The sequence below is a fragment of the Alosa pseudoharengus genome, unplaced genomic scaffold, assembly GCF_046254945.1.
Source record: "Alosa pseudoharengus isolate Yale_2024_CS ecotype anadromous, Long Island Sound unplaced genomic scaffold, YU_APseudo_1.1 YU_APseudo_1.1_scf_8, whole genome shotgun sequence".
NCBI lineage: Eukaryota > Metazoa > Chordata > Actinopteri > Clupeiformes > Clupeidae > Alosa > Alosa pseudoharengus.
In genome coordinates, this window is record NW_027468870.1 from 3,019,967 (window position 1) to 3,035,874 (window position 15,908).

Here is a 15,908-nt window from a genome sequence, read left to right on the forward strand (position 1 = left end):
TTTTAAGTTATTGCGTAGGACACTAACTATGGACAATCTTATTAGTTATCAAAGAAAGAAGGCTATAGCCAGGAAAGTTATTAAGGAGGCTAAGAGAGAGTCATGGAGACAATTTTGCTCCTCAATAGGAAAGGAAACCTCTCTAAATCAAGTATGGATGATGATTAGGAAGATGGTGGGTAAATATAAGCCTCCTCATATCCCTGTCCTAATGAAAGAGGGGATTAATGCTATTTCAGATATTGATAAAGCCAATATGCTTAATAAAGCATTTGCAGATATTCACAAGGGTAGCCATCTAGAGGAGCGTTTTAAGAAACGGAAAGAAGAAGTATTGAAAGCAAACAAGAATGTCTTAAATCAATTAGAACAAAATATGTCTATTATGGATGCAGACTTTAGTATGTCAGAACTTAAAAGGGCACTGAATAATACTGCATACTCTGCTCCAGGGAGTGATAATTTATGTTATGTAATGTTCAGGAAACTTCCTGACAATGTATTAGAGAACATCCTTAGTCTATTTAATAAGGTATGGAATGAAGGTAATTTACCAACCATTTGGAAAGGGGCAACAATTCTACCATTCCCTAAACCAGGTAAAGATGCAACTAGCCCAGGAAATTATAGGCCTATTGCACTCACTTCACATTTGGGTAAATTGATGGAAAAACTTATAGTTGTGAGATTAAATTATTTCTTAGAATATATCAACCCTCTAAAGGGATATCAAACAGGATTTAGGAGGTGCAGGTCTACAATGGATGCTTTGGTTAAGCTATGCAATGAAATTGAAAAAGCACTAATTATGAAAGAAGTAATGATTGCAGTCTTTTTGGATATTGAAAAAGCCTATGACACAATGTGGAGAGAAGGTCTATTGATTAAGTTAAAAAAGCTGGGTATTAATGGGAAAATGTATAATTACATACTTGATTTTCTTTCTAAACGCTCCATTAGAGTCAAAGTTGGTGATGCAGTATCTGCAGAATGCATTGTTGAAAATGGTATTCCTCAGGGAAGTGCTATCAGTCCCATTTTATTCAACATAATGATTAATGATATATATGAGAATCTGGGGGATAATTATGATGGTCTACTATATGCAGATGATGCTGTCATTTGGAGAAGGGGACGCAACATCTCATATGTTAATAGTAAGATACAAAAGGATATTAACATTCTTGAACAATGGGGAGTTGACTGGGGCTTTAAATTTTCTGTTCAAAAATCACAGGTGATGTATTTTACTAGGAAGAAAATTCATGGATACCATAAATATTTACTATATAATCAGCAACTGGAGGTAAGTGATAAATTTAAATACTTGGGAGTATGGTTGGATTCCAAACTTACATGGAAAAATCACATCGAGTATATTGAAACTAAATGTAAAAAGGTAATTAATATTATGAGGATGGTTACTGGGCATAATTGGGGAGCTCACAGACAGTCCTTGATTAACATGTATAAAGCACTGATAAGATCATCCATTGATTATGGCAGCATAGTATACAGTTCCGCATGTAAGAGCTCTCTCATGAAAATTGAGAGAATACAATATAAGGCCTTAAGACTTGCCTTAGGCGCATTTAAATCAACCCCCACTAGTGCCTTATTAGTAGAAGCTAAGGAAGCCCCTATTAATTTAAGATATGATCAATTATGTTTGACTTACTGGGTCAGGTTAAAGGGAAGTTTTAACAACCCTTCTATGTCTGTACTAGATGATTGCTGGGAATACTCAAAGAAGTCCTGTGGATTTGGTTGGAGCATTAACAGTTTAATCAATGACTATAGGTTAAGAGACATCAAGTATGGCCCAGCATTAGCATTAATCTGCATTCCCCCATGGCTACTTCCTGATCCAAAAGTTAATGTTGATTTACTAGCAGAAAAGCATGAGCATCCTACCAAACAAAGCTTCACTGATGCCTGTTTAAATTATATGAACAACTATTATGGGTATCTAAGAATATTCACTGATGGTTCTAAAGATCCTAGTGGCAGATGTGGTATTGGTATATATATTCCAGAATTTGATAAAAAATATAAATATAGAACAAGTAATTATTTATCAGTATTTTCTGTTGAAATGACAGCAATAATAACTGCTCTTAGGTGGGTTGAAGAGGTTAAACCTCTTAGAACAGTTATTTACACTGACTCTATGGCAGTACTTCAAAGTTTTATTACAGGTAATTCTATGCGTGAAGATCTGATTTTAGAAGTAAAGTACCTCTTATTAAATATTGTTAGTCTAGGGTTAGTTATTCAGTTTTGCTGGGTACCAGGGCATTATGGAATTATTGGTAATGAAATTGCAGATAAACTAGCCAAAAAAGCCCTCGAATCAAATATCATACAAATTCATACACCATTAGGCAAAGGGGATGCTAAAGCCTTTATTAAAGCAGAAATTGCACATAGATGGCAAGATGAATGGGATTCAGAGAGCAAAGGCAGATACTATCATAATAATCAGAGTAGTATTGGAGGTAAAAGAATTACATCACTAGGTCTTAACAGACAGGAAGAGGTAGTCATAACCAGATTGAGACTGGGTCATAATGGCCTTAATTCTACTTTATCTTTAATGGGCATAAGTAATGGTTTATGTTCTGAATGTAAGGTCTTGGAGGATGTCACTCATGTTTTATTTTACTGTAAGAAATATGAGCAATTTAGACAAGTATGGAAAGAGCTTGATGAGAAAAACGACATTCACAATATATTACAGGAACAAGGAATGCAAGGATTAAGAATTGGATATCTCATTAGGTATCTAATTGATTCAGGTATAATTAATAGAGTGTAATTTTTTTTTTTTTTTTTTTTTTTTTTTTTTTTTTTTATTTAATTTTTTTTATTTTATGATTTGAGATCTCAATTGCCAACGCTCATTTTACACACTCCTGTGTAGTACCTCAGTAGGTGGCGGTATATAACGAAAGATATGACCCGCCATGAAATGAACGAAGAAGAAGATGTTGCTTTCAGGTGCTGATTTTCGATGTTCCGTATCCATGCACGGGTAGCTAGTCATTCACTTCGCCACAACTTTAACATGTGATGCAGTCATAGTAGCTTAGCCTACCTTACGTTCGCTTCAACCGAGTTGGACGCATCTCACCTAAGTCTCGGGGGTTTCCATGTAGGATAGTAGCTCGTAAACGTCGGAGAGTAAGGTAGGCCAAATTGTTGCCACTGTTCGGGTTGTCCGCCCGGTCTTATCAACGGAAAGAGACAAGTTCCGCGGCTTGAAGGTTCTCTTTCACCCTAGTCTCGTGTTAGATCCTAGTTGCTTAATGAGGTTAACGTCGTATCGCTAACAACGGAAATATGGTTGCTAAACTTTTCTGACGAAACCGTCAGACTTATCAGGCTACGCTGTTAACATACATGTACGGAACCGTTTAAAAACTCCGTTACTCCAGTTATCGACACTCTCGATGGTTTCCTTGCCAAAGCTGCCATGATACAGCTTTGCTAGGTCCACATCTAGGCAAATTGTCTCGCTGGTCAGGCTGTCGTGTATGGAAGGCCAACAGGGACAAAAGTACTCCCCCTAGTCCCTGTCCCTTTCTAGGCTACTGTCATTAACCATACTATTTCCGATGCACCTGAAGGCCATATTAATCTTATTTTCATTCTCCTGTCTGGCTGATCATTATCGTCTGTCATTGTCTGTTACTGTCATTGGTTATGTACATAATACGTAGGTCCATACATTGTGTTTGTTGATTTAACTAATGGCAACGTAAATGTATCATGGCTGTTTATTTGCCTGCCTGCTAGGTCCATTTGAAAATGCTATGTCTCCTCTCTAACCACTCCATTCCTCCTTGCAGGTCTTCAGGCTGTAGGGACTAGAACAAGATCTTTCCTCAAACTCTTCCCTGCCAAAAGAGCAACACCTCTAGCAGGCACAAACTCTCCTTCAGGCCAATACTGCACTCACTCATATACTTTTCCAAGCACAATGCACTTTGCTCGTCGTCATTCGTAATCTCCCATTATGTCACGGCAGCCGCAAGCACAGGGATGGCATTCCTTCCCATTTCTTCATTACTTAACATCTTAATAATCTTTCCATTTCAGGAGCAGCTCCTCTTCGTTTAATGTAAATGCCTCTCTCTATAATTTAAGGGTATGCATCTGTTGGCAGTGGAGTACTGACCCTCACCGTAACTATCTACTTCATGCAGGGATGCGGGGCCGGTTCACGTAGGCCTATAGCCAAAACGTTCATCGAGGGACAGTGCTTTGGTTCATATTTAATCTTACTTCATCCAGGTCATGTGATGTCAACTTATTTACCTCCTCATCTAAGCTATACGCTAACCCTTCATGTCTTTATCCCACCACAGTAGGAGCAGCAGAATAGTGAACTTGCATTGTTAAATCATTAGGTTTTGCAATTCACTATCGAATATCCAGATGTCCTCGAATCTCAATCACATAATTCTCAATCGTCATATAATCAAATCAACCAGCAATTATTAGGCTACATCACCAATTCACTCTAACTATTTAATTTACTAGGTCTGTGATGCTGGATCACATATTCTAAACACCCACTTACTCTTGGCTCTGGAGCAGTGCTTTGCTCACATTTAATCTTATTTCACCCAGTCAGCATGATGAGGATTACTCTTCCATCTTTTTTTTTAGTTATGCTAAATCATCCACAGCGACCATCCATAAGTGCTAGTGTACTGTACTGTTGATTGTATTTTGTCTTGTCCTGTTGTGTCCTTAGGTCTGCTGCTGGTTAGTTAACCCTGGCTCTCTTTTCACTCCCTATCAATTCACTCCTTGAAGCCGTGTTCCTCATGGCTTTCTATGGGTTCATGCGCTCCGGGGAATTTTGTTCTGACAGCCAGGTTCTTAACCCTTCTCAGGATCTGGCTTGCTCAGCCATCCTCTTCTCCTCCCACTTCTATGTATTTCTGAAACATTCCAAAATGGACACCTCAGGTTCTGTTGTCATTATCAGAGATTCTAATGTAAATAACTCTTCTGTCCCTATAATTCTATGATCAACTATCTTAAACTTCACCCACACACTTCTCCTAATACACCTCTTTCTTCTACCCACTGGGTTATCTATGTCTAAACAATGGTTCAGAATCCGCTTGTCGACAGCGGTTGGTAGCTGCGGGCTCTCAACCTCCCAATATACTGGCCATCCCTTTCGCATCGGCGCTGCAACGTCAGCAGCCGCTCTAGGATTACCTGCATCCTCTATCAAGTTGCTCGGAAGATGGTCTTCGTCGGCTTACGAGTCCTATATAAGACCTCAGGATCAAGCCCTTCTAGATGCGCAAATAGCTCTCGCAAGTGTCAAATAAGGTAAGCTACCTTTCAAAGGTCTGGTGGTGGTTATTCGGCTCAGCTAAAGCATTATATTAATTACGATGGACCCGAGCCACTCTTCTCCAGTCACTACGCACAGCCGGCACTTTAGGCACAGAATAAAGTGTTAATACATTCTAGTCACTACGCACCGCCGCCCTTGGTCTAGCTTCTGCAAGCAACCTCGGGTAATCACGTCACAACAGTTAATTTCCTTTATCCTTCCATCACCCCACTTCACTCATCATATACATACGCAACTCGACTCGACAGTCGACTCGAATCGCATCATCAAATCGCAATCAATCGTTATCGAATCGAACGATCATTAAGCACTTACCACGGGGATTTGCACCACATTGCATTACATCTTGCCGTGCAAGAACCGAGCTTACGAAAGCTCTGAGCTCGTGCAGCTCCCCGCTGCAATCGCTGCAGACCATGCTGGTTATGTCTTCTGTACCCGCAAGAGAGTACACTTTTCCTATCATCTGTTCTTGGTTTCATTTCCTTTCATGAATCACTTTACTATTAACGAAGGATTTGTCTCATATTAATGTTCTCTTTGATTATGCTCTATTCCAGGAAGTGTCCCAGCCTCACGTCTACCCTCGGGTAGGCCTTTCCCATCTTTCTCTTTGGGGGTAGGCTTCGCCCCTGCCGTATTCACCCGGCAGGATCTGCGAGGGTCTCCACGCTTCGGGTCCTGGACTGAGAACGATCATTAAGCACTTCCACAGGGATTTGCACCACATTGCATTACATCCTTGCCGTGCAAGAACCGAGCTTACGAAAGCTCTGAGCTTGTGCAAGCTCCTCGACTTCGCTGCAATCGCTGCAGACCATGCTGGTCATTTCTTCTGGATGCGGCTTGCTCATGGAAAGTCATCACATTTAGGGGTCGTACTTAAATCGTATATAATCAGTCATGGACACTACACCGTGCTGTTATTTTGGGTAAGTCAACATAATTAATTCATTAATCTAAACCTGGCTCGTTTACATTTCTATCCTAATAGTAGGCCTATACGTTGTGCTATTTAGCTTCTTTAACATGGCTTTACCTCTGCCGGATGGACAGTAGTCTGTTAATTTCATCTCCTGTACATCTTGTCCTTGCAGCTTCTGTTCACCATTGAACCGTAACAAATGGAGTTCACAAACTGTAATATTTTAAATCAACTTGCTTATCAATTAAGAGCTAGCTACTCCATTTGCTAGTCACAAGGCTCACAAGAATCTATGGACTGTATGGTTTCTGAGTTCTTAATTACTAAAGACTCACTCCGCAGTAATGAGCATTTTGTAATCAATGTACTTCCTCTTGCAAATGTCTGGTGGTGGTTATCTAAATTTAATCATATTACTCATCTCTTCGTTCTGGTGCCCGTCTGGCTTGGTCGCATTTGTGCAGGTCATAATCTTCTTTAACTGCAAGCACTATTTCTTCTGCACTAACCTGAGCTTCTGCAACTGCAAGCTCATTGTCCCCCGAGCATTTGCAACTGCATGCTCTATCCCGCTGCACTAACCCTGCGCATCTGCAACTGCGAGCTCTATTCTGCTGCACTGACCCTGAGCATCTGCAACTGCAGGCTCTATCCTCTGCACTGACCCTGAGCATTGTAATTGCAGGCTCTATCCTCTGCGCTGACCCTGAGCATTTGTAATTGCAAGCTCATCGCCCTGCACGTTGTTAGTCAACCCTTAAGCTAAGATTCTGCAAGCACTAGTCACTCAAGCAGTCTTGTTCAATGGGTTGAACATCTACAAGCGCAATTCCCTTCCATAACTTTAAATCAATCATAGAATTTGAGTCACAGGTGGTTGAATCCATCATCATAATCATCCACATCAAATTATCAGTTTATTTTATTAATAGTATATTCTTCATCTGTCTCTGCTGTCTGTCTTGCTATCTCTGATTCATCTCCCGAGCTCAACCGGATAATACAACATGCACTGTTTAATGTTGTTATGCTTTATTTCAGAGAGGATAACCATCTAAGCATTCTGGTGGGTATCTTTTTCTTATTCTTTGGGGGTAGGCTCCGCCCCTGCCGTCTCATACCGGCAGGATCTGCAAGGGTCTGCACACTCTGTGACCTGGACCGAGGACGGGGCCTATGCCAAAGACTGTCTTATTGTTGCTTATGCCTTTTGTATATCCTTTAATGGATTAAAACATGTGTTATCTTTCATTGTACCTTCCTGAGTCTTTCTGATAGAAATGGAAGCGTTAGCGTAAATTCTGTCAGGAAGACTCAATGCATGCGTCACTCATTCATTCATTACTTCCGACCAATCACCAGTCTGCATCAGCCTTTATAATCACTTTACTTTGCACCTGCCTGTTGCTTTCAGGTGCTGATTTTCGATGTTCCCACCCTCCCTCCCTAACCACCATCAGTTTGGCCTTGTCCAGGGGGTAGGCTCCGCCCCTGCCGTCTCATACCGGCAGGATCTGCAAGGGTCTGCACACTCTGTGACCTGGACCGAGGACGGGGCCTATGCCAAAGACTGTCTTATTGTTGCTTATGCCTTTTGTATATCCTTTAATGGATTAAAACATGTGTTATCTTTCATTGTACCTTCCTGAGTCTTTCTGATAGAATTAAGAGACATTCAAATGAGTTGACGGTCATATTCAAATGTTTCTTTTTTTTTTTTTTTTTTTAAAGTATATTTTTTTGGCCTTTTTATGCCTTTAATGATAGTGACAGTGGAGAGTGACAGGAAGCGAATGGGAGAGAGAGCAGGGGTGGGATCCGGAAAGGACCACGGGGCGGGAATCGAACCCGGGTCGCCGGCGTACGGTGCAGGTGCCCCAGCCAGTTGCGCCACAGTGTAAAATGTCTCTTAATTTGGAATATGACGTCAACTCATTTGAATGTCACTCAGCAACCGTAGGATGACATCCAGTGGTCTCTTAATTTTTTCCAGAGCTGTATATTAACAATGTCTTCTTAGAGGTTGCTCAATCTTAAACTCTTAAACTTTGTTAACTATCGCACTTGAGTTTCTTGAGAGACACAGAGAATCAGTGCCCTTGCCAAAATTGCTCATGACAGTCATCATGTCAAACAAGTTTTTGCTGTTCTTCTTGTGTGTGTGTGTGTGTGTGTGTCTGTCTGTGTGTGTGTGAGTGTGTCTGTGTGTGTGTGTCTGTCTGTCTGTGTGTGTGTGTGTCTGTCTCTGTGTGTGTGTGTGTGTGTCTGTCTGTGTGTGTGTGAGTGTGTGTCTTTCCAGCCGTAAGTGATGAGGCCCAGTGTTTCTCCCAGCACCCAATGCTAGATATTAACCTGCATATTCTCTCTTTCAAATAGCTATTGTGTATCAGTCATGCTACTTGTAATAGCACCTGTAGTAGCATCATAACCATAATAACAGCTGAACAACAACGATAATAACAATATTGTTATAGCTAATTGCTATATATATTAGATTGCTGCTATATCGCACACTCTAAAACACGGATTTAGGCTTGCTCAGTCTGTTACTGTATATTACAAGCTTCATAGATGACATAGTAAATGTGCGTGTGTAAATGAGTAAATGTTTGACTCAGCTTACAAGATTGTTAGGTGTCAGCTAAAACCAGCTGTCTATGGAGATGTTTTTGGTTCATCCAAACCTTGACCAAAGCCTTTAGCGGTTGGCTACAATTCTGTGGTTTATTTCTACAGATCCTCTGTAATTGTTCAAATGAATTAATGTTGTAATGAATGCATTTGTTTTACTGTATCACTGAGGATCACAGAAAACACACACACACACACAATGCACCCTGATATCAGCTGACTTGAGGCCAGACCAGTTCCAGGGCAATACAACCTTATTTCCTGGTAGCCATTAGTGCACTGCAGCTGCCTCTTTCTTTCTGAAATCTACACAAATGTAAGGGCCAGGTCAGTGTGTGTGGATAAAAATAAGATCCAGATATCCTAGTCGATTCAAGTCAAGTTTATTTATATAACACATTTCATACACAGAGGTCATTCAATGTGCTTTACATAAACAAAAGTAAAGGGTAATAGTAAATAATATCGTAGAAGAGAAATAGAGAAAATAGTTTAGAAAGAAAAGTAAATAATATAATTAAAGAATAATTAAAAAGAAAGCATAAAAGACATAAGGTAGAATAATTAAAGGACAGATTCCAAATTTGTAACTCAGTGATAACAGGAAGTTAGCAGAAGGCAGTACTGTTTCATGACGCCGTGAATTAGTGAAACACACTCAGCACACAGTGAACACACAGTGAGGTGAAACACACTAATCCCGGCGCAGTGAGCTGCCTGCAACAACAGAGGCGCTCGGGGAGCAGTGAGGGGTTAGGTGCCTTGCTCAAGGGCACTTCAGCCATGCCTACTGGTCGGGGTTCGAACCGGAAACCCTCCGGTTCCAAGTCCGAAGCGCTAACCAGTAGGCCACGACTGCCCTATACTGCTAGGTATACTACGATGTGAGATTACTAGCTTACCCCGGGAGGAACCTGTGATCTCCAAAAGATGTATTGCTTCGGAAGTGAGATTTGAGATCAGTGGGAGTACGCAGGTAATCTTGCTTCATAGTTACTTCAGAAGTTACTAGTACAAGTACCAGTGACCTTGCGTAGATCAGTAATTCCCTAAATAAACATTTGACACTTCAAGCAACAGATGTATACCTGCACAAAGTTCTCACACTGGTAATTTGCTGTAATTGAGTAAAATTAAAAAAGAAAATGGCAAACTCTCCTCCCAACAAAACTAAACAGAGGCTACTGTGACCACGGGGTGGACAATACCCACTCAGGTTGTCTTCACTCGTAAATAATTGAATTCAATGTTAAAAACTGTTAATCATATCTGCCTTGATTAAATGCTGTTTTACAATTTTCTGTACATTACAAACTTCTCTTATGAAGGTGAATTTTACTGTCCTCTTGTTAGCAGTTCTAATGACTTAGTGAAAGTAAAGGAATAAAAAGAAGAGTAACGCTTTAGAATAACATGTGCTTATTAGGTATTAACAGTGCATAATAAGCAGTTAACAATTCATTACTAACAGTTAGTTAACTGTTGTTATCCTTTAATAACATTAACTAACTGTTAACATGCAGCTTGTAAGTGTTAATAAGCAGCCTTTTAAGTTACTTACAAGCATATTTGTTAACAGTTGTAAGTGTTAACAAGCAGCTTGTTAATGCTTGTTAATGGTGTATAAGACAAAGAGGTGGATAACTAATACGCTTATAAGACCTTTCTTACCTATTTGTAGTAAATTTTGCAGCCCCCCAATCTAAAGCGAGGACCATGTAGCCTATAGTTCCACAAGCCCAACCTTCTATCTCTATATACTGTATCTCTCCATCTAGCTTGGTTTAGCTGTGAGAAATGCACCTTCAAAATTGTTGCAGTGAGCAGGAATCGAACCCCGGTCTCCTGCATAATAAGCGTATTAGTTATCCACCTCTTTGTCTTATACACCATTAACAAGCATTAACAAGCTGCTTGTTAACACTTGTTTCACAACTGTTAACAAATATGCTTGTAAGTAACTTATAAGGCTGCTTATTAACACTTACAAGCTGCATGTTAACAGTTAGTTAATGTTATTAAAGGATAACAACAGTTAACTAACTGTTAGTAATGAATTGTTAACTGTTTATTATGCACTATTAATACCTAATAAGCACATGTTATTCTAAAGCGTTACCAAAAGAATTGTATACACCCAAAATAATATAGGTCAAAAACTAATTGCGGAGGGAACTGGAACAGATGTGAATAGCCTAGGACGTATCCTCACTCTGTATGTCTTCCATTTGTATCAGGGGTTGCTGGTCATCTGCTTCTTTATCAGAATTTGTAAAAGGAAGTTTACTTTTCAAGTCTTTTAAGCACTCTGTCAATCAAAGATAAAGGAGAACATAATTTTAGTCATAGTCTTTAGTCTTGTAATAATGCTTATATGCCTTACTTATTAGGATGCCTGCAATTGCAATAAAAACAGGTTAAAGCCAAGGTTTGCATCTGTGTATATATCCTGTTATTAATAGCCAGTGTCAAACTATATGCATTCATGTAAGGGTTTGTAGGGGGTGTTTCAACATTATATTTACCCGTAACCTTGTGTATGGGGTCTGAAGACCATTGGTGTGGTGATGAAGCTTCCCTTTGTATGTTTAATTCTTCCAACATCTGAGCATTCACATCATCTCCCCTCTCTTTCATCTTCTCAATAAGGAACTCCAGATCAGGAAGATTAGGAAAAGCATCCCTCTTCAAAGCAATCTTTTGCAGTTCTACGATGCATTGGGAGACGTCCTCCAACAACTTACATTGCCTGGCTTTTATGTCACTTATGTCTTTTTCAAGTGCTTTCTGAATATCTTGCTGTTCATAATGTCGTTTCAATTCCTCAGCAGTCCTCATCGCCTTTCGGTTTTTAGAACATACATGAACATCTCTTTGACATGATCAGAGACAGGGCACTTGTCAGTACACACAGTGCACTTGCCCTTACTCATGACGCTACACCAGGAAAGGTCTTTCACCCACCAGCAGCCTGGATAGAGGCAGTTCTCTTTACACTTGGTGCAGGATGTTGCTCCTTTGTTCAAATGCCACCATGGCAACTCGGCCTTGACTTTGTAAGGCTCATCAACTTCAAATTTCTCTTTATTTTCCTTCAAAGCTTTTTGACACTGCTGAAGCTCATTCTGTTTCAGTTCCTCCATCATGATGGCATCTTGTAGGTTAATGACACAGGCCTCCAGCCTTTTGCGCTCCCTTATAACCCCTTCTGTCATCTTTACTTCTGTTCTGTCAAAGTCTTCTAGATTGTTGAAAATCTTGTTCATACTTTTTTCCCCCAAGTTCCACAAAGCCTGGCAGGAATCCTCCCGATCCTTGTCATGGGTCTCATTTTGTCGGTTGTTGAACATGTAATGAAGTGGTTTTCCATGTGGGCCTGTTGCACAAGGTACTTTTGCTTTTTTGAGAGCCTCGATGAGGAGGGGAGAACCCAGACCATCTGAGTGTGTGATGAAGATCACTATGTTTTTCAATATCTTTACCAAACAGTGAGAGAATGGCATTAAATATATATGCCTGAAATTTAGTAAGTCGATTCTGACTTGCCTTCACCACAAGACCCACAGCTTCAATTTCATGAATGCCATCTTCAGATCTAAACAACGCAAGCAAATTATCTGCAATCTGCTTGTCAAACTTAATTCCTCTTGTATCTCCATACCCTGGTGTGTCAATAATTCTCAGACATGAATAACTTTTTTCCAGAAACAGTTCATAAACAGTGATGCCAGTAGTTTGAGATTCTGTCTGGGACTTCTTTTTATCATCGTCTATGATCTGAAACCAAACTCTGTCCTCCCATTTCACCCCTAACATGTAGTTGACCATGGTGTTGATGAGTGTAGTTTTCCCCGTTCCTGTTTCTCCAACTATGAGGAAGGTTTTAGTAGATTTACTCTCTTCGTCTCTTTTACCATAAGTCCATCTTCTGACTGCTGAATCTGTCACTCTTCTCTGTCGGAAGCAAATAACATGTTGTGCTCCCTGTTTTTATTTTCTGGCATTTGGGAATCAGTTGTCTTATGTTGAAAGAATTTCTGGAAAAGATGTATGAATGTATGAAATTATCTTCATTATTTAAAAAAAAATTGCTAGTTGGTAAATGGTAATCTATTTTGATATACAATATTTATATAATTTATTTTTAGTAGGGCTGTCGAAATAACTGATTAATTTTGATTAATTAATTTGAGAAAGAAATAACTGATTAAAAAAATTAGTGCAGATTAATCGATTCCGTATGACCTTTGACCCCGAGACGTTCTAGTCAGTAAAATTTAGACTGTAAAATGAAGGAGAGAGAAGAAAACGTGCTGCCTGGATCATTGATTGGAACATTTACTTTTAAAAAACGGCCTGATGGTGTTGATAAAAAATAAAGTGTTGAAAATAAAGTCCTTTGCAATGTCTGCAGCAAGGATTTGCATATCACCGGAGTTCATCAACTCTGTAGTTGCACATCAATGCAAAGAAATAAGTGTTGACATTGAGGGGAGTCAAGAATTATATAGAGAATGATATATGCGATTAATTTAGATTAATTAATCACAGAGTATGTAATTAATTAGATTTTTTTTTAAAGATTGACAGCCCTAATTTTTAGCTTACATTTATTAATAGTTTACATTTGCTTAAAAACCCATCAAATTACATAGAACATATATAATTACATTCCAAACCAATAAATAGTCAGTGCTATGAGGAACAGGAAAAATACACTAATATACAGTATAACATATCAATTACGAATCATTTCATCATCTAGCTCAGATGTTATCTAGGCCAACCTCATGCATGCACATACAGGGAGTGAGTGTGTGTGTGTGAGAGAGAGAGAGAGACCTGTATCCTGTAGGCCCTTATTCACAAAGCTTCAAAATGGCAGATTTAAGAGAAACTCTTAACTCTCATAACTTTACGACTCCTAATTGTTTTGACTAAAAATTATTTGCAAAGCATTCAATGTTAACACTAGCACCTAAGTCTGGGACGGCTTATAAGTATTTAAGAGGATTCCAATCTCACTAAGACCTATTCACAATCATAAAGTAGCTGTTTGCATCATTCCACATCATAATGTTTTGAAATGCACATACAGAACCACTTACAGGAGATCTCAAACAAGAGGGAATAATTGTTGCATTACTGTATAAGGGATGTGATAATGGCAACAATAACACAAAGGGAAATGCTCAAATACAGATTGAGGTCATTACCGGTCTTATAGATTTATGTTCTTAAAAACAGAACTATGATACTTACCCTGCATCTGGGTCTGTACCATTGGAAATTATGTCACGTCCATTGTGTTCTTTTACTAGACACACTACACATATTGCAGTCTGGTCAGTCCTGCAGTAAAGCCCAAGTTCTCTGTTATGCTGCAGACACTTATTTTTTCCCACTTCTGTATTTGCCTCCACCAGCTTGTGTCCATGCAGAGCTGGAACAGTGTGATGTGGAATGATGCATCTGCCACAGTAGGAGCCTGGGCAGGTCAGACAGGACTTCACAGCTGTTTTCTCACAAACAATACACACCACACCTGCAGGGCTGGTGGTGTGAAAATGTTAGTAATTTAGTAATAAAGTTATATGTAATATAATTCCAAAACAATTCATTGGATACAAAATGTTACAATACACAATGCTGGTGTTATTAGGACTGCTTGTAGACACCATTGGCACCATGGTAGTCTCTGATGCACTGGCTCCAGACATGCCTTCTGTATACAAGTCAATACTAGCACTACAGAGAAATGAGAAAGACAACAAGAGCAGCATTGATTAATGGTTTCACACAAAGCTACCTTATTTTGCTTGTTTGTGCATAAAAAATATGATTATTGTGTGGAAAAACCTACCTAGAGAAACTGTCCCATTCTATGTCAAAGCTTTTGTTTTCCGCCATTGATGGCACAATACAAAGTCAACTGACCCTGTAATTGGAAAAGTCGTTATTGTCAGAAGATAAAATAATAGTGTAACACTGAAGATATTTTAACAGGTTCTATGCACGACTCCATTTTGGATTCGTTTGTACTGGCATAAACTAACTATGGCCGTTCATGTCGCATGCGATGAGTCAGTCAGTGAGGATTTGTAGCCGTGGCAGAATAGTGCGAGCAAATATCTTGCTGGCAAGACTGAGCAGAGATATTCCTCTGAAGTTGTTACAGTCTGCATGGTCCCCCTTTGAAAAGACTCCCTAAGTTATATGTTTATTATTAATATATTGTTTCTTATTCTTTAATGTACATATAATTTTTAACCGGCACAAAGTCCTTTGAGAAGAAAGTGCTGCAAAGAAATTGCAGGATTCTATGGCTGTCACCAAACCACGCCCAGTTTACCTGCTGGGAAACCCCGTAGCTCCAGAGCAGGGGCTCAGACTAGATAAATTGTTTGCTCGCCCTGCATTCACTCTTTTGTTCATCAACCCAGCACTCCAGTGTGTCCTGTGTCGTGTGCGTCTTTTGAGTTAACGTAAGTTATCATTTAATGACCTTCACTTTGACTTATGTGATGTTTATGAGTTAGCTCTGCCAGCCCATATTGTGTAAAGTTAAGGTCTTTGTTTGTTGGTTCAATGTGTTTGTGTTTGAGTCCCATGTGAGAGATGGGATGATGCTGGTTGATTTGGGATGTCAAGTATTGTTTAGTTGTACCTTATATAGCCATATGATTTAGTTTATTGTTTAAATATCAATTGTTTGTTTGTGAGTTGGGATCTGTACTGATTTCTCCCTTCTCTGTTTATTTCCTCTTTGGTGCAGCACACACGCAAACCCCAGTGAAGAACAAAGAACTAAATTGAAAATCAAAATAAACTGCTTGTGTTGCACCGAAACCCTGCCATCTCCGTGTCAATCACTCCATACCAGTGAGCCTTCTAACCGGGGCTCTGCCTGCTCACCACACACTCACTCTCCTCGACCCACATCGCCCCCTACAGTTCCTTCAATGGTCC

General features: G+C 39.6%; 1 pseudogene; it reads right to left on the reverse strand.

Annotated features, from left to right (window-relative positions):
* Nucleotides 1–11,651: 11,651 nt before the first annotated feature.
* On the reverse strand, nucleotides 11,652–14,659 carry LOC143112013 (uncharacterized; annotated as a pseudogene).
* Between the last annotated feature and the right edge of the window lie 1,249 nt (nucleotides 14,660–15,908).